At 42.2% G+C, this 25,889-nt stretch overlaps 1 long non-coding RNA gene across 2 annotated transcripts in view; it reads left to right on the top strand.

Annotated features, from left to right (window-relative positions):
- The window catches only part of LOC309380338, a 30,939-nt gene extending 8,985 nt beyond the window's left edge, over positions 1 to 21,954 (top strand). Inside the window, exons 2-3 of one of the 2 annotated variants that reach the window (XR_014172839.1) lie at positions 4,150 to 4,329; positions 21,850 to 21,954. This is a non-coding gene — a long non-coding RNA (uncharacterized lncRNA). Of the gene's footprint in view, positions 1 to 4,149; positions 4,420 to 21,849 lie in introns of those variants that run through there. The other variant, XR_014172840.1, reaches the window with a different exon arrangement.
- The last annotated feature ends 3,935 nt before the right edge of the window (positions 21,955 to 25,889 follow it).

The following is a 25,889-nucleotide window of genomic DNA, read 5'->3' as shown; positions in this document are numbered from 1 at the left end:
TATTGAGACACATAATAAAAAATTAATTACTTCCCCTAATTTCCGTGTGATTCTTTAAAAAGATGTAAAATTCATTTAAAGTAAGTGGTGACTTTGTCTTTGAAGATCACGACAATTAACATGGATCAAAGCGTAGGTTCTGTAACGATGATAGCTTATTAGCATAATGAAATTAACTTAGAGACAAGAATCTTTAATAGGTACAACAAAAACGCTTTAATAATACTTGAAGAAAATTATGTATTTGCTAGAAGTACAACAGTTTCAGACTTTCGATCCAATTAATAAGTTGTTAATTAGCTTTTTTCCCCAAACAATGTGCACTTTAAGTTAACATCTGGCCACTGGATAACACTGTTCTGTGGTACTTTTTGAGATGGACAGTAGAATTGTAAATCTGTTTTACTGGAAACACATTTGGGGGCTCATCTTTGGGAAACAGATCTCATATTCCATAATCTATTTCCTCCTATATCCAAGCCAATTAAAGGGGAGGATTAATTCAATGATCTAGAGGGAGGAATGGGTAATGTCCTTAATTGTAGCTGTAGTGTCTGGTACATATGTCTGGGTTTCTCTGTTATATAGTTTCTATATTCCACAGTTTGTGTGCTTTTATATGGTGCTTTTGTGCTCATACCTCCTATGGAAGTAATTCTGCAATGATAATACAAACACTTTCAAACATTTATCCAAACTTTTTTAAAACGTAAAAATACCCATTGGTTTTCATTTTTCAAATACTTCACAGAAGGTTTTGCTAAGCAGCTATCAACAGACTAGACTAAAAGCTGTTTGGGAGCAATGAACTTTTAGGATAACAGAGCAATTTAGCCTCTTTGCCTTCTGTACATCATTATATATAAACATAAGCCCTGTTCGCTTATTTCTTCTGATATGAAGAAAGGCATGGATGGAGGATTGGGGCCCTGCTGCAACCTCTATGCACTTATAGGCCCTTTGGTCACAGAACCTATCCAAAATCCATATCTTCTATTTGTCTAGGGCCTAGGCTAAAGAATCTTCATACAAAATCCTACATGCGGTGATATTGCTCCCCCCGCCCCCAACATGATGTTCTGCGTTTGCCTGTTAAGGATTAATCTGTAGCGCAGCGAAGTCAAACGCAGAGTCAAAATTCACAGTAAAAAAGAAAAACTTTACTGAGGCAGACAGACTTCTTTACAAACACTGTACAAGCAATAATGGAAGAGAGCAAAGTAAAAAGAAGAGCACACTGAGCCCATGTATTTATCCTTCCTTGCTCCATGTGACTTCCTGTAATTGAAACAATATCTGTATAAGGAATGAGTCAGAGTGAGTCAGCTAGAAGAATGAATCTGCACTTTTCAGCATTTCCCAACATTTTACTGCTTCTACTCTCAAAGACCTTTGTCACATGACATAATTTACCTACTGTAAATAGAGTACCAGGAACACAACGTTTTTAACCTACTATGATGGAATTCAATAAAGTTTTCCTCAGACTCACTGAAATCAATGGCCCTCAGACACGTCCATTAATTTCAGTAGGTTTAACTTTGAATAAAACTTAGTTGAATGCTGCCCTGCATTTATAAATCATTGATATTTTCCTTTTCAAATATGGCACAGCAAATTTATGATTGCTGAATTATCCCCAGCAGAATATTCTGCATTTGTTGGCTTCTCAAAGCAATGGAGCTACTCCCTGCAATCCAATAGCAAGCTATGTAGTGAGGCACCACTTTGGTCAGTCATGTCAGTCATGTCCCCTGGAGAGAAGGAGTGAGGCAGCAGTGAAATCAATGTGGTGCAAGCACACTGGTGGTGCCAGTCTGGCAATCCTGCCACTGTATTTACACAGCATTGACCTCACCACTGCCCCGCCCTTGCCTTCCGGTGAGCAGTAGCAACCTTCCCAACAGATTCCCCCCCCCCCTTGTGGCACAGCTTGTTTCTTCCCAATATGCAAACTAAGCAGGTGAAACTATAAGATCCCGCTTTTGTATACATAACTGAGGTTGGTGAACCTCAATAGATCAATATGGCTTCCTTTCAGTCTTTCAGTCCTTTGATTGAGAATGTAATCAAACCTCATGTGGGCAAGACATTCCCACCAAGAGGCAAGCTCCAAACCAGAAAGGAGATCAACCCAATTGGTCTCCTTTTTACTACGAGAGAGGCCAACCACTGTCCTTTCCAGTGGCCACTTCTGCAACCAACACAACAGCTACAAGCAGGCCAAAGCAGTCTAGAGTAATACAATCTCTGCATCTGATGGATTATTCCGCCAACTGTGAAGTACCATGGGTGGAAGCAACAGAGTCATTAAAACAGTACAGTGCCATTAGCTTCTCACTGCAGAAACGGGGGAGCCAAATAAGTTACTTCAGCCACCAGCCTAACCAGCAGCAGCATCTGCACAAAAGCCAATAATGAGTTAATGTAGATTCATAATAGGGGTGTCTTCAACCTTAGCATTAACAGTGCCAAAGACTCACACATGTGAAGAAATTGACTACGAAAAATCTTGATCAATTTCTACAAAATCCTGACTAGAAGTCCAATTCCAAAATAATTTCTTGCAGTTGAGAAATATTTTAGGTCAGTTTTTCATTTCCTATTCCCTTTGAAATAACCCAATTTCCCTGTTAATATGTTGCTGTTGATGTTACTCCCTGCCTTCTGTGGCTGCTCTTAGTTGTGTCCTGGATTTGACTTTTCCCTGATGGCTCCATTCTTTTAATGCTGTTCTTTTCTGTTTTTGGAATAATTCATGTTGTGTGCTCCCATTTGCATGGAGTGAAAACAACCACAAGTAACTTTGAGAAGGATTTCACACACACACACACACACACACACACACACACACTTTTCCTGCCATAAACTAGTTTCAGGGAACTTCCACATTGGCCCTTGTGCTGGCATTGATGCTAGGCTAGGGTATCTTAATTTGGACCTTGTAAGCCCATAAATCATGCTCAAATTAAGTAACAGGCCAAGCCTGGTTCAGGATTCCCATGGCTGGCACAGACTGATTGATGCACCATATCTGTAAACAGGAAAGCAAACGTCTCTTCCTGCACACACGAGTTGTCCAATTTGGTTCCTGGTTTTCCTGCAAACAAACCTGAAACAATGGATATCGCCCAAACACAAACACTTCTTCTAGCAGGAAGAATGGGAAGCCATGAAAAGTATAACTGGGTATGGAGGATAAAGCTGTAAGGGAACCAGAGGTGCCGAGTTGTGCCCAACATTGGGGAACCCCAACATGCACCTATAACACGTTTGGCTGTTGCATTGGGAGGATGCCGAAAGCGGGAGGAGGCTGAGCGTGACTGGCCCTGTAGAAGAAGTGAGCTCAGTAGAAGGGGCAGACTGGGGCGAGGCATGATGGGACTTGTAGTCCCCACTCACCCTGCCCCGGAGGCTGGACTGGGAGGTGCGGCAGAGGCAGAGATGCCGCAGCAGCATTGACAGGAAGGGGAGCTTTCCTTTTGCCGCCACTCCAGGCTTTGGGGGTTCAGGTATATGGTTGCCTCCAACTCAAGAGGCCCGTGCTCGGCCTCCTCTGCTCCCTCAGCATGTGTGACTGTCACATCAGGAGGAAGCTGATAGTTGGAAGGGGGCCCCTCAGCCCTGGCCTAACAGACATGGAGGGGGCTGAAGACCCCTCAGCCCTATAGAGTTGGCATCTGTGAAGGGAACAGACTAACACAGGGAATTTTTATCCTTCTTCCTGCCCAAAATCAAGTGCCTCAACCTAGTACAGGAAAGTTATGTTAACGTGAATTCTGGCCTGTGTGACAGTACTGTGGAGCAAAGGTGAACTTTGCACTAGAAGTCCTTTCCCTCCCAGCGTCCATGCGCAGCCATTCTGTCACATTCTGTCCTCCTATTGCAGACTTTAGCATATGGAACTAGGACTTTAGCATTTTGAAACAGGTTATAGCTCTATGGTAGAGCATCTGCTTGCATGCAGAAGGTCCCAGGTTCAACCCCCAGTTTTTCCAGGTAGGGCTGGAGAATTTGGTGAAATGGTGCCCTGCCGATTCTTTGCCTGCAAATAGGATGGAGACTTTTGAGAGTCCACTTCTGCACCGCTCCAGTACTAAATATAAACTAATGTCTTCCCATTCCCCCCCCCCCCCGGACTTCTCACAGGATCTCTTCTGAAAGCATTCCAAACAAGGATACAGCTACTACTGCAAAACATTTGTTCCACTGTCACCACTGCCAAGAAAGGACTGAAGCTGTGAAATCAAAACTTCAGAATCAAATTATGAAGTGAAAGCATTCCTGCAGTGCAAATCAGCTGTTGGGTGCTCTTTCTTTTGAGTGCAGGTAGGTTTGAGTGGGCAATGAGAGTAACTTGCCCAGATGCCCCCAGAAACCTAGCTCAGATTAAAGGAGATTAAACAAATTCAGACAGCATAGGTCTGTTACAGCCTCCCTCAGCCTGAAGTTTTGGTGTCCTGCTGATGTTTTGAACTACAAGTCTTATCACCTTTGACAGTTGGCCATGCTGACCAGGACTGGTAAGAGCTATGGTCCAACATGTGGAGGACACTAGGCTGAGGAAGCCAGATCTATTTGCTGCTGTTTGCCAGAACAGCTGAATGTAATCTCCAAAAGCAGAGACAGCATACTTCTGAATGCCATATGCTAGGGTTGACTTCCCCAACTTGATACCTTCCACATGCTTTAAACTACAACTCCCATCATCCCCTGACCTTTGGCCATGCCGGATAGGGCTGATGGGAGTTGCAGTTCAAACTTCATGTAAGGCACTACTTAAGAATCTTCCTCCAACTCCAAGCCACTATTTCAGAGCCCCAATAGTATAGTTTTCTTTACTACAATGGACCAGATAGGATAATATACTTGTGGGCTTGAGAGAGAGACTGCACCTTTCTTTCCTCTGCACCCTCTGTAACTATCCTCTGAAGTAGCTGGGCACCCCCAGATTTGCATGCTATTTGAGTGGGTAGTATGTGTGTAAAATCTGATGCGCAATGCCCCACATTCACAGCCAATTTCTCAATTTTACATGGGGTTTCAATTATACAACCAGGGTGAATGCATAATGGTTTTCACATGCACCTTTTTGACTGAATAAGTATGACAATGCCAATAGAGAAAAAGCAGGAAGACAGGGAAGGAGTCCTGTGTGTTACATAGCAAATCTGACAATACAGTCTGCCACCCACCTTCCATTTTACCAGCTAGGGTGTAGCTTGCAGCTTCGTTTCTAATACAAAAGGAATGTAATTGTTGAAATGTGAAGTTATTTAATCCCTCTGTATTTTCGTGTTATGTACTGGCATACCAAAAATAAAACAAAACATTGGGGGAAGCATTAAATAGCAAACCACGCAAGTTTCAGATATTGTTTAGTCCATGTTTTTAACATAACGACTCTACACATTTTCCAGTTAAGATGTGCAGAGCTGTAGTAGGATCATGGCCCCTGCTCTTGATTCCACTCCATACACACGTTAAGCATAACTTCTGGAAGGATCTGTCCATGTGCTCTGGAAAAGGCAAAGTCAGACCTGCATACACACACACACACACACACACACACACACACAAACACACACCAAAACAAACACAAAGACACATGTCTGTCTATGTGTATGGCGTTAGAGAATATCACAGTCTGGCAACTGTACTCCTTACTGATCTTCCCAAGTACCACCAGCAAACATTCAATTGTGGAAAGGTAGTTGTTAGGACACACGTGTGTTCGTGCATGCACACACATACACCCCGCCCCACCCAATAGGTTTCTCAACTGACAGCTGTAATAAGAAAATCCTCTTGGGATGTCCCTCTTCCCCTTTCGTGGCTTAGCATCTGAATATTAACTTACAAGTATCAAAACAAACCTTAATCAGGCAAGTTTCTACTATTCCCTTTAGGCCATGAAGAGACTGAAGGTGAGAGGAGAATAAACACTGGGTGGTATGGGACAGTAATTAACTCCAGGCGTAAGGTACTGAATAGCAAAATCCTTCAAATGCAGCTCACAGCCAGCTTTTCTTCTTTACGTTATAATAAGAAGGAAGTTGAATGGAACAAAAGCAGAATGGTCCTGAATGTCTAATGCAGCCTTGCAAATAACAACTCACAGTTACTAGCCCATTTTTTAAAAAAATAAAAAACTTTCCTGCTTGTCCACACACACTGATCTTCAGTTTTATGTGGCTCTTGAAGAGCTTTCCTATTTAATTGCCTGGAAGCCCATCATAGGCAAGTGGCTATTTGCAAACCTAGATTAATTCCATGGCCGTGGAATCTGTTACATAATGCTCCTAAAATGAATAATCCTGATCAGGGCTCCAGGCAGGTTGAAACAGGAACCTTGTAGCACTGTTCAGGCCTCTTTAGGCTGAAGCTTTTCAAGATGAAAGAACACTCTTCCAGAATAAAAATGACTACATGGTTTTACAATAAAGGGGCTACCTTGGACAACAGGAATCTGTCAGTGAAACAAGCAGACAGAATAGGGACTCATTTTTCTCTGAAGAATTTAGTGGTTGGTCAAATGGAATGTCATATATGAAATGTTTTGCCCATTTTACATCTGAAAATTGTTTTATTAGTGTGAACAAGCTGCTTCTTTAATGGAGGAATCCTTAGTAAATCCTAGCCCAGGTATCTTTTCCTTTTTTTGGACTCACAACAAAGTGTGAGGGAGGACAAAAGCTCCCAGTTATTTCGCTTTTCCTTTCAACATAAAGAGACGGGTAAATGCTTGGTTTCATCATATGCAGAGCCCACATAATATTATCTGTCATGTGCAATTTTTGCAAAAGTACAGTTGAACAGGCAGAAATAACCTCAAGTGCTTTTTACAGACAGAGCTCATTCTTTTAAAAAGTATCTCTAAATGATGATGATGATGATCATAATAAGAAGCACCTGGGGGAAATTATTCCTCCACTACCCCTGGGTCTCCTCACATGAATATTCTTCATCTGGCCCCAGTTCTTGGCATGACTAAAGGCCCACTACGGGAGTCTGTATTCCTGAGATTTGTTCCACACTAAGAGCTAGCATAGAAATGTCTCACCAGCTATTGATCTACAGCTAATAACAGGCACACAAATATTGAAAGTTGGATACTGTTAGCAGAAATGCGGTTGACCTCATCACAGCCAATTCAATGTGTTGGAAAACTGGTCATTCTTGGGAAATAAGTGTAGGGCAGCCACTTGGTTAAGTTCTTGAAACTGCCCCCGACATAATGTGTTTCTCCCCAGGATTTCTGTTGGAATGATTCCTATGGGGAGAAGCTTGCAGGAAATGCCAGGGCTAGCGAAGCCTGAGAGTCCAGATGGATTCTTAAAGAAGGTTTGGAAAGCGGGAAACTGGGCTCCTGCTGTTTCCTGCTTATGGAAGATTCCTGAAAGATACATGTGGATTTACAGCCATGTGTGTTACTCCGTGGGAATGAAGCACTCCTGTGGAGGGTAGAAAAAAACTTTTTATTTTTTCAGAATTGGCCCTCTGACAGTGCTTACTCACAAACGTGCACATTGCCAAAATGGCAAACTAGTTTAGAGTTTGAGCTGCTTTTAACATCACCTCTTTCACTTTTGGCATCTGAAAAAAGTTATAATAAAACAGTCTCAGAAGGGTTCCTTGCCTCAGGTTTTAAACAACTATAGTGTGAGGCATCAGTCTTGGCAAACTTTAACCCGTTGATGGACTGGTGGCATTCCAGCACCCTTGGGTTGGTATACAGATTCCTATAATTTCCAAGAAACCATTATTGGCACCAGAAATCAATCAGTACTGTGCCCAGAAATGGGGAAAGCAGCAGTGTGCTTGAACAGTGTGCTTCACTTCCTCTGACCAAGAGGCAGTTGTGGATTTTTGCTGTCCTGAGCCTCGGATGATCTGAAATATGTCCTGTAGAGGCTGGGGAAGCAGAATCAGAAACTCATGTTTTTAGCTTTCCTCAGGTCTGTGTTGACATGCAAACTGGGATTGTTGAGGATTCCAGAAAGATCAGTTGATTGCAAAGCCCAGTGTGACTGATTCCAAGTGCTTGGAACAATAATTCACCAAAAATGAATTTGCTTGTAGTTTATGACACTGGAAACTAAAGCAAGTAAAGAGTTCTCCTTTTAGGACATACCCGTCTTGCATTTTTTAAATGAGAGGCTTTCGGGAGAATCGCAACCATATAAGCCATGTGAAGAAAGCACTCCCAAATTCTCTACATGCAGAGTAGACTTTCCTCAACAGCAGGATTTAAGGCTTCTGGTGTAAACTGCTTCCTCAGCTGCTTTCCACATCTCCTTGGTGTTGCTGCCCATTGTGTTCAAAGAGGCCAAAGGAGTGACAAGTTTTATTACTGCTATAAGGAATGCCACAGAAACGGGACATAGTTCCCAAACTGAAACATTTCTTCATTATTTTGTAATGCTGGGAGTCTATCATTATTGCACTACTTGGCACATGTACACCTGGAAAGGATGAGTGACTCCCAATATTTCATCTTGACTTTACTTCTCTTCTCTCCCACACAAAAAATGGACATGCTGAGAATGATTTCTGGACTGTAATGTAGGGGAAGTTTGTTCATTCTCCACCTTGATGGCAGAAGTATAGCTCTAAAAGGACTTTCATTTTTTTTGGCTGGATTCATAGTGGCTGAACTGAGATCAGATTTTTGGCTCAGATGAATGACAAGTTTATATATTACAGGATAACATTGATTTTGCTTCATAGTTTTTGAGGATTATTTTTTTCTCTGTGAATTTTCCCTTTTGAATGAGAGACTGATTTGTTCTATGGAAGCCGAATTGTATTCCAAACTACATGTTTATTTCAAGCAGGCTGAAGTATCTAATAGAAAGTTTTCAGTTCTAGCATTCTTTTTCATTTTCATGCTATCCTCTTCCAACATTGCTGTAGCATGGCTAAGGTCCAGTGGTGTTACAGATTAAAGGTAGGTATATAAAGCACCCCGGATGGTTAAGTCCAGTCAAAGGTGACTATGGCGTGTGGTGATCATCTCGCTTTTCAGACTAAGGGAGTCCGTGTTTGTCCACAGACAGCTTTCCAGGTCATGTGGCCAGCATGACTAAACCATTTCTGGCACAATGGAACACCATGACAAGTGCCAGTGCATACGGAAACACTGTTTACCTTCCTGCCACAGTGGTACCTAATTATCTACTTGCACTGGCATGCTTTCAAACTTCTAGGTTGGCAGAAGCTGGAACAGAGGAACAGGAGCTCACCCCATTGTGGAGATTTGAACCACTGACGTTCCAATCGGCAAGCCCAAGAGGCTTAGTGGTTTAAACCACTGCTCTACCCAAGTCCCCTAACCCATGTTACGGATTAGGAATGCAGGGCTGCATGGCTCTAGGATTTTTTTCCCCAGAGCTGGAGTGATAATATCTGCTGCAGTAGGTCAAGCAGACGCCTGTGAATGTGCTACAGCCTCAGCCCCACCTCCTCCTCAGCTGCCTCTTCTTCCTCTCTCCCACTCAAGCCTGTTGCTTGTTCAGCATCCAACCACTTGTCTCCTCATGAAATCAGGTCTATGGTTACAAGGGGAGCTAACATTAGACTAAAGCAAGGGACCTAACAGGAGAAGAAGGGAAATGGGAGAAAACCTCTAGCCTTCCTCAACCTACCTGCAAATAGATAAATAGAGATAGATAGATGATAGATGATAGATAGATAGATAGATAGATAGATAGATAGATAGATGGATGATAGATAGATGATATAGATGATAGATAGATAGATAGATAGATAGATAGATAGATAGATAGATGATATAGATAGATTAGATAGATAGATAGATAGATGATAGATGATAGATAGATAGATAGATAGATAGATAGATAGATAGATAGATAGATAGATGATAGATAGATGATAGATAGATAGATAGATGATAGATAGATTAGATAGATAGATAGATAGATAGATGATAGATAGATAGATAGATAGATAGATGATAGATGATAGATAGATAGATGATAGATAGATAGATAGATGATAGATAGATAGATAGATAGATAGATAGATAGATAGATAGATAGATAGATAGATGATAGATAGATGGATATAGAGACAGACAGATTTGTTAGGGTTTTGCAGCCAGGTCTACAAATGGTTTCAGATTCCACGTTTACCTTGTAACACAGCAGCATTTAATCTATTTGTAGCATTCTGATGATGTCACCTATTTTTTCCATAAATTCTTAAGCAACCACAGTTAGGCTGATTAATTCCAAATTATTCTCCTGCCACCATATTTCACCTTCTGCCCTGTCTTAATTTGTTCTCTCAGAACAGCTGGATGTGTCCACTGGTTTTGATGAACAGAAAGTTCTGTTCTTTTTCATGCAAACCCTTTTCTTCACACACAGAGTTCTCTTACTAGTTTTTTTTTTTGCTTTGTTTTGTTGTTGTTTTCTGTTCAAACTCTCTTTTGTCTTCTGCTCCTATTCAGTCATTGCCAGACCACGGGCACTTCACCAGCACCAGGGATAGGAAACCAGTGGACCACCAGATGTTTCAGAACTTCCACTGCCATTCATCCCAGCCTCCATGGCCAATAGCCAGGGATTATGGAACTTGTAGTCCAGAAACATCTGAAGGGTCCAAGGTTCTCCATCCCTGACATGATCAGCTCTTTCATCTCCCCATCTCTTGCAGAAACTTCCAGGCAATTACTTGAACTTTTGCTTCTGCCACCTCTTCTCTCTATGGTCAGTTCAGTGGCAAAGTACACATATGGTGGAGATTCATAAATGCATCTCTGTCTCTTTAAAACATTTTCCAGTAGCATCCATGGGAGCAGTCTACTTCAGATTAAGATTGTGGCATGAGGGAGTGGGGTTCAACTCATGCCATTTCCTTGATTTAGAAATCCCCCTCAAGTGAAGCTGTTGTTGTTGTTGTTGTTGTTTAGTCGTTTAGTCGTGTCCGACTCTTCGTGACCCCATGGACCAGAGAACGCCAGGCACCTCTGTCCTCCACTGCCTCCCGCAGTTTGGTCAAACTCATGCTGGTAACCTCGAAAACACTATCCAACCATCTCGTCCTCTGCCGTCCCCTTCTCCTTGTGCCCTCCATCTTTCCCAACATCAGGGTCTTCTCCAGGGAGTCTTCTCTTCTCATGAGGTGGCCAAAGTACTGGAGCCTCAGCTTCACAATCTGTCCTTCCAGTGAGCACTCAGGGTTGATTTCCTTCAGTATGGAGACGTTTGATCTTCTTGCAGTCCATGGGACTCTCAAGAGTCTCCTCCAGCACCATAATTCAAAAGCATCAATTCTTCGGCGATCAGCCTTCTTGATGGTCCAGCTCTCACTTCCATACATCACTACTGGGAAAACCATAGCTTTAACTATACGAACCTTTGTTGGCAAGGTGATGTCTCTACTTCTCAAGATGCTGTCTAGGCCTGTCATTGCCCTTCTCCCAAGAAGCAGGCGTCTTTTAATTTCGTGGCTGCTGTCACCATCTGCAGTGATCATTGAGCCCAAGAAAGTAAAATCTCTCACTACCTCCATTTCTTCCCCTTCTATTTGCCAGGAGGTGATGGGACCAGTGGCCATGATCTTCGTTTTTTTGATGTTGAGCTTCAGACCATATTTTGCGCTCTCCTCTTTCACCCTCATTAAAAGGTTCTTTAATTCCTCCTCACTTTCTGCCATCAAGGTTGTGTCATCTGCATATCTGAGGTTGTTGATATTTCTTCCGGCAATCTTAATTCCGGCTAGGGATTCATCCAGCCCAGCCTTTCGCATGATGAATTCTGCATATAAGTTAAATAAGCAGGGAGACAAAATACAGCCTTGTCATACTCCTTTCCCAATTTTGAACCAATCAGTTGTTCCATATCCAGTTCTAACTGTAGCTTCTTGTCCCACATAGAGGTTTCTCAGGAGACAGATGAGGTGATCTGGCACTCCCATTTCTTTAAGAACTTGCCATAGTTTGCCGTGGTCGACACAGTCAAAGGCTTTTGCATAGTCAATGAAGCAGAAGTAGATGTCTTTCTGGAACTCTCTAGCTTTCTCCATAATCCAGCGCATGTTTGCAATTTGGTCTCTGGTTCCTCTGCCTCTTCTAAATCCAGCTTGCACTTCTGGGAGTTCTCGGTCCACATACTGCTTGAGCCTTCCTTGTAGAATTTTAAGCATAACCTTGCTAGCGTGTGAAATGAGTGCAATTGTGCGGTAGTTGGAGCATTCTTTGGCACTGCCCTTCTTTGGGATTGGGATGTAGACTGATCTTCTCCAATCTTCTGGCCACTGCTGAGTTTTCCAAACTTGCTGGCATATTGAGTGTAGCACCTTAACAGCATCATCTTTTAAAATTTTAAATAGTTCAGCTGGAATACCATCACTTCCACTGGCCTTGTTATTTGCAGTGCTTTCTAAGGCCCATTTGACTTCACTTTCCAGGATGTCTGGCTCAAGGTCAGCAACCACACTACCTGGGGTATACGAGACATCCATTTCTTTCTGGTATAATTCCTCTGTGTATTCTTGCCACCTCTTCTTGATGTCTTCTGCTTCTGTTAGGTCCTTTCCACTTTTGTCCTTTATTATGGAAATCTTTGTACGAAATGTTCCTTTCATATCTCCAATTTTCTTGAACAGATCTCTGGTTCTTTCCTCTATTTCTTTGCACTGCTCGTTTAAGAAGGTCTTCTTGTCTCTCCTTGCTATTCTTTGGAAATCTGCATTCAATTTCCTGTATCTTTCACCATCTCCCTCGCATTTTGCTTGCCTTCTCTCCCCCGCTATTTGTAAGGCCTCATTGGACAGCCACTTTGCTTTCTTGCATTTCCTTTTCATTGGGATGGTTTTCGTTGCTGCCTCCTGTATAATGTTACGAGCCTCCATCCATAGTTCTTCAGGCATTCTGTCCACCAAATCTAAATCCTTAAACCTGTTCCTCACTTCCACTGTGTATTCATAAGGGATTTGACTTAGATTGTATCTTACCGGCCCAGTGGTTTTTCCTACTTTCTTCAGTTTAAGCTTGAATTTTGCTATAAGAAGCTGATGATCTGAGCCACAGTCAGCTCCAGGTCTTGTTTTTGCTGACTGTATAGAGCTTCTCCATCTTTGGCTGCAGAGAATATAATCAATCTGATTTCGATGCTGCCCATCTGGTGATGTCCATGTGTAGAGTCGTCTCTTGTGTTGTTGGAAAAGTGTGTTTGTGATGACCAGCTTGTTCTCTTGACAGAACTCTATTAGCCTTTGCCCTGCTTCGTTTTGGTCTCCAAGGCCAAACTTGCCAGTTGTTCCTTTTATCTCTTGACTCCCTACTTTAGCATTCCAATCCCCTATAATGAGAAGAACGTCCTTCTTTGGTGTCACTTCTATAAGGTCTTGTAAGTCTTCATAGAATTGGTCAATTTCAGTTTCTTCAGCACAAGTAGTTGGTGCATAAACTTGGATTACTGTGATGTTAAAAGGTCTGCCTTGGATTCGTATCGAGATCATTCTATCATTTTTGAGATTGCATCCCAGTACAGCTTTCGCCACTCTTTTGTTGACTATGAGGGCCACTCCATTTCTTTTACGGGTTTCTTGCCCACAGTAGTAGATATGATGGTCATCCGAACTGAATTCACCCATTCCCGTCCATTTTAGTTCACTGATGCCCAGGATGTCAATATTTATTCTTGCCATCTCATTTTTGACCACCTCCAACTTACCCAGGTTCATGGTTCTTACATTCCAGGTTCCTATGCAATAGGAGTGAAGCTGTAATTTTTACCAATAGAAGAAGAAAAAACATTTTCTAGGCTTATTTTTTTGTGCCTGGCTGAATTCCAGTTCATCAAATAGTTTAGCCCACAGATTGTCCCTCCCAAACACATCTCCTTCCTCTTCCGCTATTCCAGGTTAGAGATAGATAACAGCTTTTCAGAGTGAAGGGTTTGTGAAACAGCTAGTTGGCAAACATGTTTGGGAGTTTTGCATTGCTTCAAATATCTCCGTGACCAAAATTGATAGTCCGACAAATTTCAGTTATCATAAACTATTGTCACAACTATTATCTATACTGTTTTGATGCCTCGTTGTGGATGAATAGACCAGAACAAGACTAAAGTGTGGTGGGTCCTTATCCAAGAGATGTTGCTATCAGATGACGCAACCTTGACACTCCAAAGTAGCTCTACAGAGACTCATCAACCATTTTGTCCAAGCCTGCAGGGCATTCGGCCTTACCATCAGCCTGACAAAAAACAGCATCCTGGGTCAAGACATCACCAGCACTCCATGTATCAGCATATACTCTGTGTTACAAAGATATCTGCAAACATGACATGATGCAAACATCAACCCACCGTGTGAGAATCCATTGTAGACAGCTGACTGGAGACAGGCAGTCAGGTTGTGTATTCATAGCAGTGACCAGAGGAGGAATGACCACACTGGGAGGAGCTCATAGAGAAGAAATACCATGGTGCATCTGCAGCAGCACAACCAGATGCCTTCATCTGCCCCAACTAAACATCTATCTCCCATATTGGTCTCTACAGAAACAGCAGATGCTGCAACCTTCCAACAGTTTGACTTCACCCCCAAAGGCACACTCCTCCATTGTTTCTTGAGACAGACGGATGCCAACAAGAAGTTTGGGATAATGGGTCAGAAAGGGAATGTATCTCCTTTCCCTCTCCCTCCCTCCCCCCCAAAAAATAGAGCTTTCAGATTTTCTTTTTCCTTCCTTTGGGGCATCAGAAATTTAAAACAGAATGAGGGGTGGAGTAGAGTTGTAGTCAATAAAAAGGCCTTTGAGAAGATTAACCAAAAATTTGCTTAATGCCTAATAGCCATTTCCTAACCACATTACGGTTATTACCCCTGAGTGCTGTGGTTTTCTTTCCTTTTCTTAAGTCTTCCCTGCGAGTGTGTGGCATGCCTCACTTGTCTGAGTCATCTGTTCTGCAAACACCCTTAAGCAGTGCATCTTCCTCTCCTGGCTCTTTGCTGTGGATTGCATCGGTTGGGTGATGCGAACCCAGACCTGCCTTACTCAACGGCCACCGTGCACCCAATGGCCTTCTGGACCTTTCCAACCTGATGATTCTAATTATTCTCCAGATGGGAGAGCTATTCATTTCCTTGGAAGAGCAACTCTGCCGTTTGAGGCTGCCTTTATAGGACTCGAAATTTCAGACATATGACTTTGCTGGCACCTGGTCCTGCTCTTTGAAAGACCATAAGAAAGAAATGAACTGCTTTTACGGGTTGCCAGTGCCTCTTCGCCCCCACCCACCCCCTGTTTGCAAACATTTCTTTAGCCGGTTGTGAAATAGCGCTAATAGTCACCAGCTAATATAATGAAAAGCAAACAGTTCTGATTTCCCAGTGTGGGTGGAAAGAACCTAGAGCACTGGTTTTGCTCTCAACAGTCAGAAAACTCTGCCATCTCTGAGCTGTTTAATTATTGAAATGAGCTGTAACAGGACACTGAGTTGGTTGCCGAGGTCACTGTAGACTACTGGAAGTCAACTGACAAGCCGTTCTTGAGAGAGGGCCTTCAAAGCCTGGGGCACTCTTTTAAAACCCACACACTGTTTCTCAAGCATTCAATCGCCGATAGGTAGTCTGATAAGTGGGACTGATTTGCATCGGGGAGGTCCAGTGGTGCTTTTCTTTTTTCTTTGAGGTTTTGTTTTAAGAGAAGCCAAAATACGCTCAAGTGGTCACCGTGATGCTGTGATTCCCATGCCCTGTCACATTCCTTCGGAGAAGATCCCAGGCTTTTATCCTCCCCCCCTTCCAGTTCACCCATCCCTCCCTCTGACCACGTGCCATCCAGGATGTAGACAAATTAATTCCAAGTGACCTACGTTTGTGGGAGTGGACTATTTGGAAGCAAACAAGGAGGGAGAGGGAGGACGTATCTCTTGCCTTCACATTTTCATTAGCTCGTTCCCTGGATACAGTTTATTCGTGGCAATAAAAATTAAAAAACTACACATTGTGTGATTCTGGAACAGTCTCGCTGCATTTTGTGTCGGGGGGGGGTAGGGTCGGTTATTTAACATATTTAAGGTAACACTGAACCGAAAGTCTCCTGGTAAGAATCTGGAGGTTAAAATCCTAGAACTGTAGAGTTGGAAGGAAAACCAAGAGTAATCTAGTCCTACCCTCTGCAATGCAGGATTGGCCAGGGCGGCAGTGAGGTTGGCTGAAAGTGGTTGAAGGGAGACCTCAGAGGCATATGGGGGAAAGTTACTCAAAGATTGGGGGTGGGTTACCCTGTCACAATGGCTTCCTTCTACCCCTTCATTTTTGAAAAAAATCAATAGTTGTTATTTTTTTTAAAAAAAATGCTCTTCTGCTGCTGCCACTGCCATACACAAAACCACAGAAAGTTATGCAAGGAAGAAGAGGGTGGAGTCTGCTGTACTCAGGTAAATTTCCCACAGTCCTTGGGGGGAATTTTCACCTGGCCCCTAAGTACAAGTCTTTCTGCTTGCACAACGGAAATTTCCCCATTCTCCTCCACCTGGTGCACCTTCTACATATGTTCTGGAGGTTTTCCAAACCCTTTGGAGCAGCTTTCCAGAGGATGTGGGGTGATTGCAGTAGGAGGAGAGTGAGGAAAGTTATTGTGCAAGCATAAGTCCTTGACTCTGGCTACTCTGGCCTAGCTCTAAGATAAATAGGAGGAGGAGGAGGAGTTTGGATTTGATATCCTTCTTTATCACTACCCAAAGGAGTCTTAAAGCGGCTAACATTCTCCTTTCCCTTCCTCCCCCACAACAAACACTCTGTGAGGTGAGTGGGGCTGAGAGACTTCAAAGAAGTGTGACTAGCCCAAGGTCACCCAGCAGCTGCATGTGGTGGAGTGGAGACGCAAACCCGGTTCACCAAATTAGGAGTATCGCTCTTAACCACTACACCACACTGGTGTATAGCAAAACTATAACCCTCTACAGGTTATGTATGAAGGTTAAATAACCACATGCGAGGGTGGGGGGGCATGGAGAGGTGCTAATTCCACCCTGTCACCATTCCAGTTGACCTCCACAAGTTTGAAGGGGAGGGGTCCTGTACTTGTAGAGGCCCCTTGTGCATTTTAAAACCCTTGCTTTTCCGGGTCTTTAAAATGTAGGGGGAGCCTCCAGAAGGATCCCTGCTTCAGAAGATCAGGGAGGGCTCACAAAAAGTGACGAGAGCACAGACAAGGTCAGAGCTGGCACACTAATCCTCACAGCCCCCTCAAGTGTTGGCTTAGTACTAACGCAGAATGTCTGAAGAGGGCTCAGGACCGTTGCCTGTGGGCCAGTGGCCTAGAGGAAAAGGGATCTGGTCCTAGCACCCAGGCACCGCAGGCCTACTACATTGGTGCTACGGCATTCGTGCCACATCTCACTATCGTAGCATCATAGGAACAGGTTATACAAATGTTTAAAAGTTAGTTTCTCATTGCAGCTGGACTAATAAAACCCTGCATCCATACAAGGGGGGGGGGACACCATCTTTCCACACAATGAGATTTAGAGAAAATTAGGGGGAAATGCAATTTCAGAATCTTCTCAAAAAGTAATGAACCTGTGGTTGTTTGACGGCACAGTAAAGTCTTCCAGGTTATCTAGGTGTGTGACATCAAGCTATGCGTCCACACTGGAACTTCTCTTGGACACTGGAGCTGCCGAACAAAGCCTTGAAGCCATGGAGAAGTGTACTGTAGTACTTCCTGGTGTCTATGAATGGGTCTACACTTTGAAAACCAATGGGTTCCTCGTGAAAGTACAAATCTGCAGACTTTGCTGTATCCCTAAGTAACTCCTACGGCTCATTGATTAATATTTTGGAGGTCCTGCCCTAGATAAATGAGATTGCCTTTAGGTTTTGACCCTGGCAAAGGGTAATGATTATTTTGATCGTGCGCACACTTCAATCCTGCGTCTCAAAATAAAATAAAATTACATTAAAGCTTTTTAATATCTGCAGAGCAGTAGTGAGTGTGCCAGGATTGGAGTGCTAAGGTGCTCATTTAGGTCTTGTACATCAGGCTCAGTGCTCAAATGAATCTGCACATTCTAGATATACTTAATAAAAAAAACCCCACAACAGTGCAAAAAGTCACTCCAGTAGCCCACAAAAGCTCAATAATGCACCTCGTTCATTTATTGAATTTTGCACTTACAACTTTTAAACACATCCAACATCCTGAGAAGTTCCAAAGTGATGGTAGTACACTTACTATACAATGGGATGTATATTTCATTTATGTTCAATGTCCAAGCCACACATTAAGCAAGACCACATTTTACCTCTTGTCTTTCCCCTCAACCGTAGTTTGGGATTCCCCTCCTCCCAAAGGTTTTAGCTCAGCACTGAATTTTGCACTTTTCAGGTCTGCCTATTAAAGGCAATAACGACCCGTATATATTTAGTTTTTCAAAGGAAATTAGGGTAACCTGATTTTTATTATTCCCCTAAGTCCTACAATCTCCAGAGTAATAACTTTTCCTGTTCTCTAATTTACTTTTACATTGCTGGAAACATTTACCATTTAGCTCAGAATCTCCCATGACCAATTGGGGCCTGGTGTTTGCTAGGTTCTGTGGAATGTAAGACCTTCTTTGCACAAGTTTACAAGAGACATAAAGGAGCTAATCTCTTTGTAAATTATGTGAACTGGAGTAAGTTCAATGCTTCATTCCCCCAGGTACCCAGTGACCACTCTTTGTCCCTGTTATTTAATCTGACAGTTAACCTTTCAAGGGCTGGTAGTCATTTTAGATTAACCTTTGTTTCTTAAAAAAAAAATTAGCAGGCAATTTCCTTCTGGTTAATTTTTTGTTAATTGCTAATTTTTCCATAAGCATCTGATGGTCACCTCAATTCCTAAACTTCCATGCACTGTGATGTGCTACAGTTTTTGCTAATCTTATTGTTTTTGCTTGGTAAGAGCTAGGGAGAAAATGTTTTTTAATGATATACATGTATTTATGGCATAATTTCCATTTATGATAAAAATTAATCCAGAAACCATTTCATATGCTAGAGATAGCACGTTAGACACAAAAATGAGTTTTTATAACAGATAGCCATCTCGAGAACACCAGAATCTTAGTAATTTATCAGTTTTCCTTTTAATTAAAACTCAAGTATAGTTTATGCACTGTTTGATTCAATGTCAACATATGGGATGCTTGCAAAGAGGGGGGGGGTTCTGGCTTTCTGCTATATTTGCTGCAGTTTTCAGGACGACCAAGTTTGATGGGGTTTTCTAAATTACACTGCTGTTGTCTCAGCATTCTCCGCTTAAAGCTCTTCTTTGTTATTTATATTTTATTAAAGCTTTTGACAGAGGTTAAACTTTTTTTTGCATGAAGTACAGAAATGAGAAACATTTGAATCATGCTCTTTGGTACCTGCTTCCTGCCTCCTCCACAGACCTTCTTTCTCTTTACCTGCTTTTACGGCATTCAGTTTCTTCAGTGAAATAAATGAATGAAAATAAGGACAAAGAGTGTGTACTTGCACACAGAGAGAGATTACAGAGTGGGATGGGGGCATATTCACATATACATCTAGTTTGATTCATTCAAGGTCTGTAAATGGACACATAGCAAAGTAGTTGACTTCAGCCCAAAGTAGACATCACACAAAAATGAGTGACTCATGGATAGGGTGTCTACTACCCTGGGTATGTTGTTGGACTTCAGCTGCCAACAGCCCCAGTCCAATGGAATGGTTGGAGTTGTAGTCTGGCAATATCTGGAGGGGATCATAAGACCCGACCCCTCCTTGATTTACAACAACATGAGAGTGGCCACCAATAATTAAACCCAAATCCTTCAGTGTTTAAAGCTTCCTTACTACAGTGGTAACTTGGTTTATGAACTTAATCCATTCCGGAAGTCCGCTCTCAAACCGAAACCGTTCTTAAACCAAGGCGTGCTTTCCCTAACGAGGCCTCCCGCTGCCGGTGCCCTTTCACTGTTCGAATTTCGTCCTTAGACTGAGGTAAAGTTCTCAGACCAGGACACTATTTCCAGTTTTGAAGAGTTTGTAAACTGAATTGTTCTTAAACTGGACTGCTCTTACTTCCCTTCCCTTTTTTATCCATTGTTGCCTTTACTGAATAAGCATGCATAGGGCCAGACACTATATTTTTCGATAAACAAATCTGAGGTGTAGGGAGGGGTGGAGACATCTGTCAAGGAGGAATAAGCAACACACACAAACACAATTTTAATTTCTTGAATTCCTTCAAGACTACAGAGTGGTGTCTATGGATCTGAAATTTAAACAATTAAAATTGTCCTCCAGTACTAGGTTTTTTGGGGGGTTCTTTTTTATCCAACATCTTCATACACCCTTATTAAGTGCATAATGTCAAGGCCCTGTGAAAAGAGCGGGATTTGACTGAAAATTACACTTCTGTTCCTTCACGTCAGCTCTACCTCTTGCTGAAGCGATTCCTGCTACACCTCCATCTTGTCACTTTTGGTTTATACTGGTAATCTGCATCAGCCAATTATACGCAGCTTAACAATTACTCTTACAAAATGCTTAATGTCTGATATCCAGGACATAAGGTTACGTTAATATAATCTAACACATATTGAGGAAGCCTACCACACACAGATCTTGCCAATTAGTGCACAATTTTAACAAATCAACATTCATGCAATTAATAGAACACTTCATATTCCCTCTAATTTTGAGCTCTGCATGGGAATATGTTATCAGGAAGGAATGCAGAATCATTTATTTATACCTGATATGTGTTCCACATGTACTGTGGAGTTGTTAAGAATTAGACTAGAAGTGCAGAAAGCACAGTTTTGTTGAGCCAACACTTAATAACCAACATGCCATTGTCAAGGCGAATTCACATTTGGAATTTATATAATGGCCACCATATGATGAAATGTAGCCAAACTTGTCACATGGGCAGTGCTTTGTTTGGTAAAAAAAAACATATGCCAATACTCATATATTGATAATAGTGCTGTGGGTTCCAACACAAAATGGCTGCCATGGGCAGCAAAAAGAAGTGCTGTTATTCTATACTGGTGAGTACTATCTCAAAAAAATATCTGCACATGGGTTTCACCTTCAAGTATTAGGCAATTTACTGAAGTGTAATTGAAATTGTTCATGACAATTCATCATGTGGTGTGATGACTGACTCAAATTTCACACAATCATGGTATCAAGTGATAACTGCACATATATGGATAACATGATTTTTTGTGAACTTGAGTCTATACATTCAGGAAACATAGTAATCATTTATTTTATTCAAAATATTTGTATATAGCTTTTCTACTTTGAAAATATACAAAGTGACATGGTTCTGCTGTGATTGCACCACCTCAAATTGCAGGGGAGATATGGCCAAATGCTTTTTGCATAACACAAACTCCCTGCCCATGGAAAGTTAGCATATCGGCGAGGAGGGTTACAGTCAAACCTCAGCTCCTGAACGCCTCCGTTACCATATGTTTCGGCTCCCGAACGCCGAAAACCCAGAAGTGTTCTGGTTTTTGAATGTTTTTCAGAAGTTGAACGTCCGACGCGGCTACCACTTTAGTGCAGGAAGCTCCTGCAGCCAATCGGAAGTCACGCCTCGGTTGCCTAATATTTCGGAAGCTGAATGGACTTCCAGAATGGATTAAGTTTGACAACCAAGGTTTGACTGTATATCAAACTGTTTCTGTGTTTCTGTATATATATATTAAACCCCAGCTAAAACAGATAGCCTTCAATGCCTTTTTGACCAGCCACATAGTCCTTGGGAGGGGATTCCATTAAAATAGGTACCACAACTAGAAAGGACTTGTCTCTATTGTTTACCGGTCCTTCTGCTCTTAACAGCAGGACAATATACATGGACACATGGATGAAGGTGATCCATAAGAATCCATAAGAGCTCTGTTGGATCAGGTCAAAGGCCCATGCAGCCTAGCATCCTGCTTTCAATTATCCAACCAGATCCATATGGGAAGCCTTCAAGCAAGACCCGAGTGCCATACATCAAGGAAAATCCTGACATGTCCTGGTTTTCGGATGTAAAAATGGCGTAAGAGGGGAATTTCTGCAAACCGGCAAAATGTCAGGGAAAAACCGGAGGTAACACAATGGAAAAAGCAACAGAAACAACAACAAAAAAATTCAACAATTTTCATGGTTTGCTACTCTTTGAATGGGGCCTGAAAACATACTGGTAACCAGTGCAACTGCTACAGTATCACAATATGATCCTACCATCTGTCCCCAAAAGAGCAATCAAGTGGCCATATTTATGTACCAGTTGAAGTTTTTGAATCGTCTTCAAAGGCAATTTCACATTGAGTACAGTACTCTAATATGGATATGAGTGTTTGCAGTATTGAGGTGACACACACGTGTGTGTGAGAGAGAGAGAGAGAGAGAGAGAGAGAATATAAGTAACATTCTAATGCCTTCATCTCATTAATTTCACCACAAGAGAGTGGGATTGACAAACAGAAGTGATGGGAAAGCTTTTTCAGGAACAGGGGGGAGCATGGCAGAAGACCCAGAGATGCAAGCAAAAGAATGGAGTAAGAGAAGACAGCATTGGTGCCTGAACCAATTTCACCACATGCTTTCCCTTCCTTCTTCTTGTGATAGGCTAGCCTCATCCATAGGCTCACCATATATCTCTTCAGTGAGATTGTTAAAGAGCTGTTTTATGCCTCAGCCTCCCCTGCCGCCACTGCCAATAGTAGAAACCGATGAAGCTGCGAGGACTGCAGATGTAGACGGTAAATCATTTTGAATTTTCCTCTTTCAGGATGAACTCCTGAGAGAATTCAGGCTTAGCACACTACTGACATGTTATTTATGTGTTGCTTACAGAACGGGAGTATAGTGAAGATTTCCTGTGTATAAACTGTATGCATTAAACATGTCAAAAATGCAGTTGCAATTTATTTTCCCATCACCGTCCTGCTGGAAGAATGTTGACGTTCGCAACACTATGGCTTTTAGTTCTCAAAGACACGTGAGCCTCCGTTTCCTGCAAAGGAAGCAAAGGTATTGTATTTGCTGCGCATTCACATCTTCCATATACCTTTTCTAGCTACCCATGACCTCAATAATTTTTTGTAATGGTGTTTGTCATGGAAAGTTTAATAAGAGTTGGATGGCAGTTTCATTTAGAAGTTGTCTACAAGTTTACGCAGACTTGAGTTTTAATTAGCCATGTGTCCATGGTGACATCACTCCACACTGTATGACACGTGTTCAAATGCTAAGTCTTAATTAGACCACCCTGTTCCCTACTATCATTTATCATGAGAGCAGCCATAATCCAACAGGCCAGTTTACTTTATGTTTCGCTAGGACAAAAAAGTGATCACTGTCCAATAATGTGTAACTTGATTGTGTCTGTCAATAAACTATATTATTATTATTATTATTACTACTACTACTACTACTACTTCTACTACTATTACTTCTGGGGATTTCTTGGCTAGGATATAAAGATACAGAGATTGCTGGCCACATTTTAAATGGATGTTTCCTACTTTATATACCACTTCAATCACACACACAAGCCTTTTCAATATACATGTGTGTGTGTGTGTGTGTGTGTGTGTGTGTGTGTGCGTGTGTGTGTGTCTGTAGACAAAACTTATACTTTTCAACACTTGTTAAAGTACTCTGACAAAGTATCCTTAGTCTAGTCCTCCCAAGTGTTACTAAACAATGCTTTCCCCTACAAGTGAATTCTATAGTACATTCCTGTGCATGTTTACTTGGAAATTAAATCCCCTCAAATCAAATCTGTCCTCAAAATTAACTCTTTCAATATATCTCTCTGGAACCATGCCCTTAAACAAAAAGTATGCATTTTCTTTCCCTGTTTTCTCCTGCCTCTACTTTACTCTCCTTCTTCTAGCCCCTCAATGTTGAAATGTAGATTGCAAGCTCCTCAGGACAGAAACCTGCCCTCTTACAGTTTGCATAGCACTATGCCCATTGATGGTGCTGAATACATAGAATAGGTAAAAAAGGGTAAAGGACCTCTGGACAGTTAAGTCCAGTCAAAGGCGACTATGGGGTTGCGGCGCTCATCTTGCTTCAGGCCAAAGGAGTTGGCGTCTGTCCACAGACAGCTTTCCGAGTCATGTGGCCAGCATGACTAAATCACTTCTGGCACGACGGAACACTGTGACAGAAACCAGAGAGCATGGAAACGCCACTTATCTTCCTGCCACAGCAGTACCTATTTATCTACTTGCACTGGCATGCTTTCAAACTGCTAGGTTGGCAGAAGCTGGGACAGAGCAATGGGAGCTCACCCCATCATGGGGATTCGAACCGCCGACCTTCTGATCAGCAAGCCCAAGAGGCTCAGTGGTTTAGACCACAGCTCCACCCTTAATACATAGACTGGGAGCCTCCTGGCAGGAGCATCCACTAGGGGGAAGTTCTGTTGATACAATGCTCCTGCCAGTGGAAGGCTGTGACTTCCCTCTTCAGCCCTTGCCTGGCCCCCCAATCTTCTCTGAAGGGGGGACCCACTAGAGAAGCATAAGAAGGGATGTGGAGCAATTGGCAAACATTGACTTCCTTCTGTCAGAGGGATCCTGCAATAAATCCCAGTTCCATCCACAAACAGGAGGAGCCCTTCCATTTGCAGAAACCTAGTAGGCTCCAAGTCATAATTAATAATAACAATAATTGGAAGAAGCGTCTACTGAGTTAAATGAGATTTACTCCCAAATAACTGCCCATAGGGTTGCAGCCTTAATTGCAACTAATCTGCAAGTAAAAGAGGTATTGCTAATGTTCATAAAAATAGAGGAAGTGGAAAAACAGAATTTCCATTAGCCAAGCAGCTGTTGTATGAAATTCCTACTTGCCTCCCTGCTATCTGACACCAAATATTGGTGGGAGTTTAGGAAACACCTTTATTTATTGGACCTTCTGACCATCTTGATGCTTTGGATGTCCTATGGGTGATTAAGATACATGAGGTTGTACGATAGGTGATTTCACTTTTGCTGATAGCATTTGTCAATATGTATTTTTCTTAACTACCCTCCTCTCTGCCCCCCAAGGATTTACTGTGCAAAGATCCAGAGGGAAGTTGGATTCATATAACTCTGTAGTTGGGGAATTCTCTAAGATGTGTAACCATGGCACCCTTGTCATTGGCAATCAAGTAATCTTGATTTTAAAAAAGTACAGTAATTAGCCTTTGGAAAAAACACACACCCATAAAGCTAATTAAAAATGACAACTTGGTCATCTCACCATAAAAGAAAACAACAGCAGAGGAATACTATAACTTGTAAAAGTTTTGTTTAAAAAAGCTTAATAAAGCATCACTATGTATATATTTCCAATATTAAAACAAGTAATTGGGGGGGGGGAGATTACAGAAAATGGGCATAACACAATATAGCAATATCTGGGCTCCCAGCAACATGATGAACAAATCCGAGCTCTCGTTAAATGTTTATTTCACTCTATAGAGATGTACAGGCTTCTCCATGTAGTTCTCCTTTCAGATCAGGCCCTGTACACATAAAAGGGTGCTAAACAAAGTACAGTATCTCTTCATGCTTGTACTGCATATGCCTCACTCATATGCAAGGCTTGGTCAGCACCATTTCCCAGTTGGGTGAAATAGTGAGTCTGCATACCTTACTTCCTTGCTTCCAAAAGACAATCAAAACTACCTCCTCTGTTCAGCATTTGGATGGCCCTGAGCCCCAAGTCTTCTGTTATCCCTCCCCACCCAATGGCTTCATGTAGATTCTCAATAGCATTGAGGACAAGGTAAAACCTTTCAGGAACCCACATCACAATTGACAAAGCACTGAGCAGAAGTCATCCAATGCCAGTGCCCGGAAACAGTCGGGCAGGTAGGAGTGGAACCA

This window comes from Podarcis melisellensis (assembly GCF_964234715.1).
Source record: "Podarcis melisellensis genome assembly, chromosome: 1".
Taxonomy (NCBI): Eukaryota; Metazoa; Chordata; class Lepidosauria; order Squamata; family Lacertidae; genus Podarcis; species Podarcis melisellensis.
This window is presented reverse-complemented; position numbering and strand designations above follow the sequence as displayed.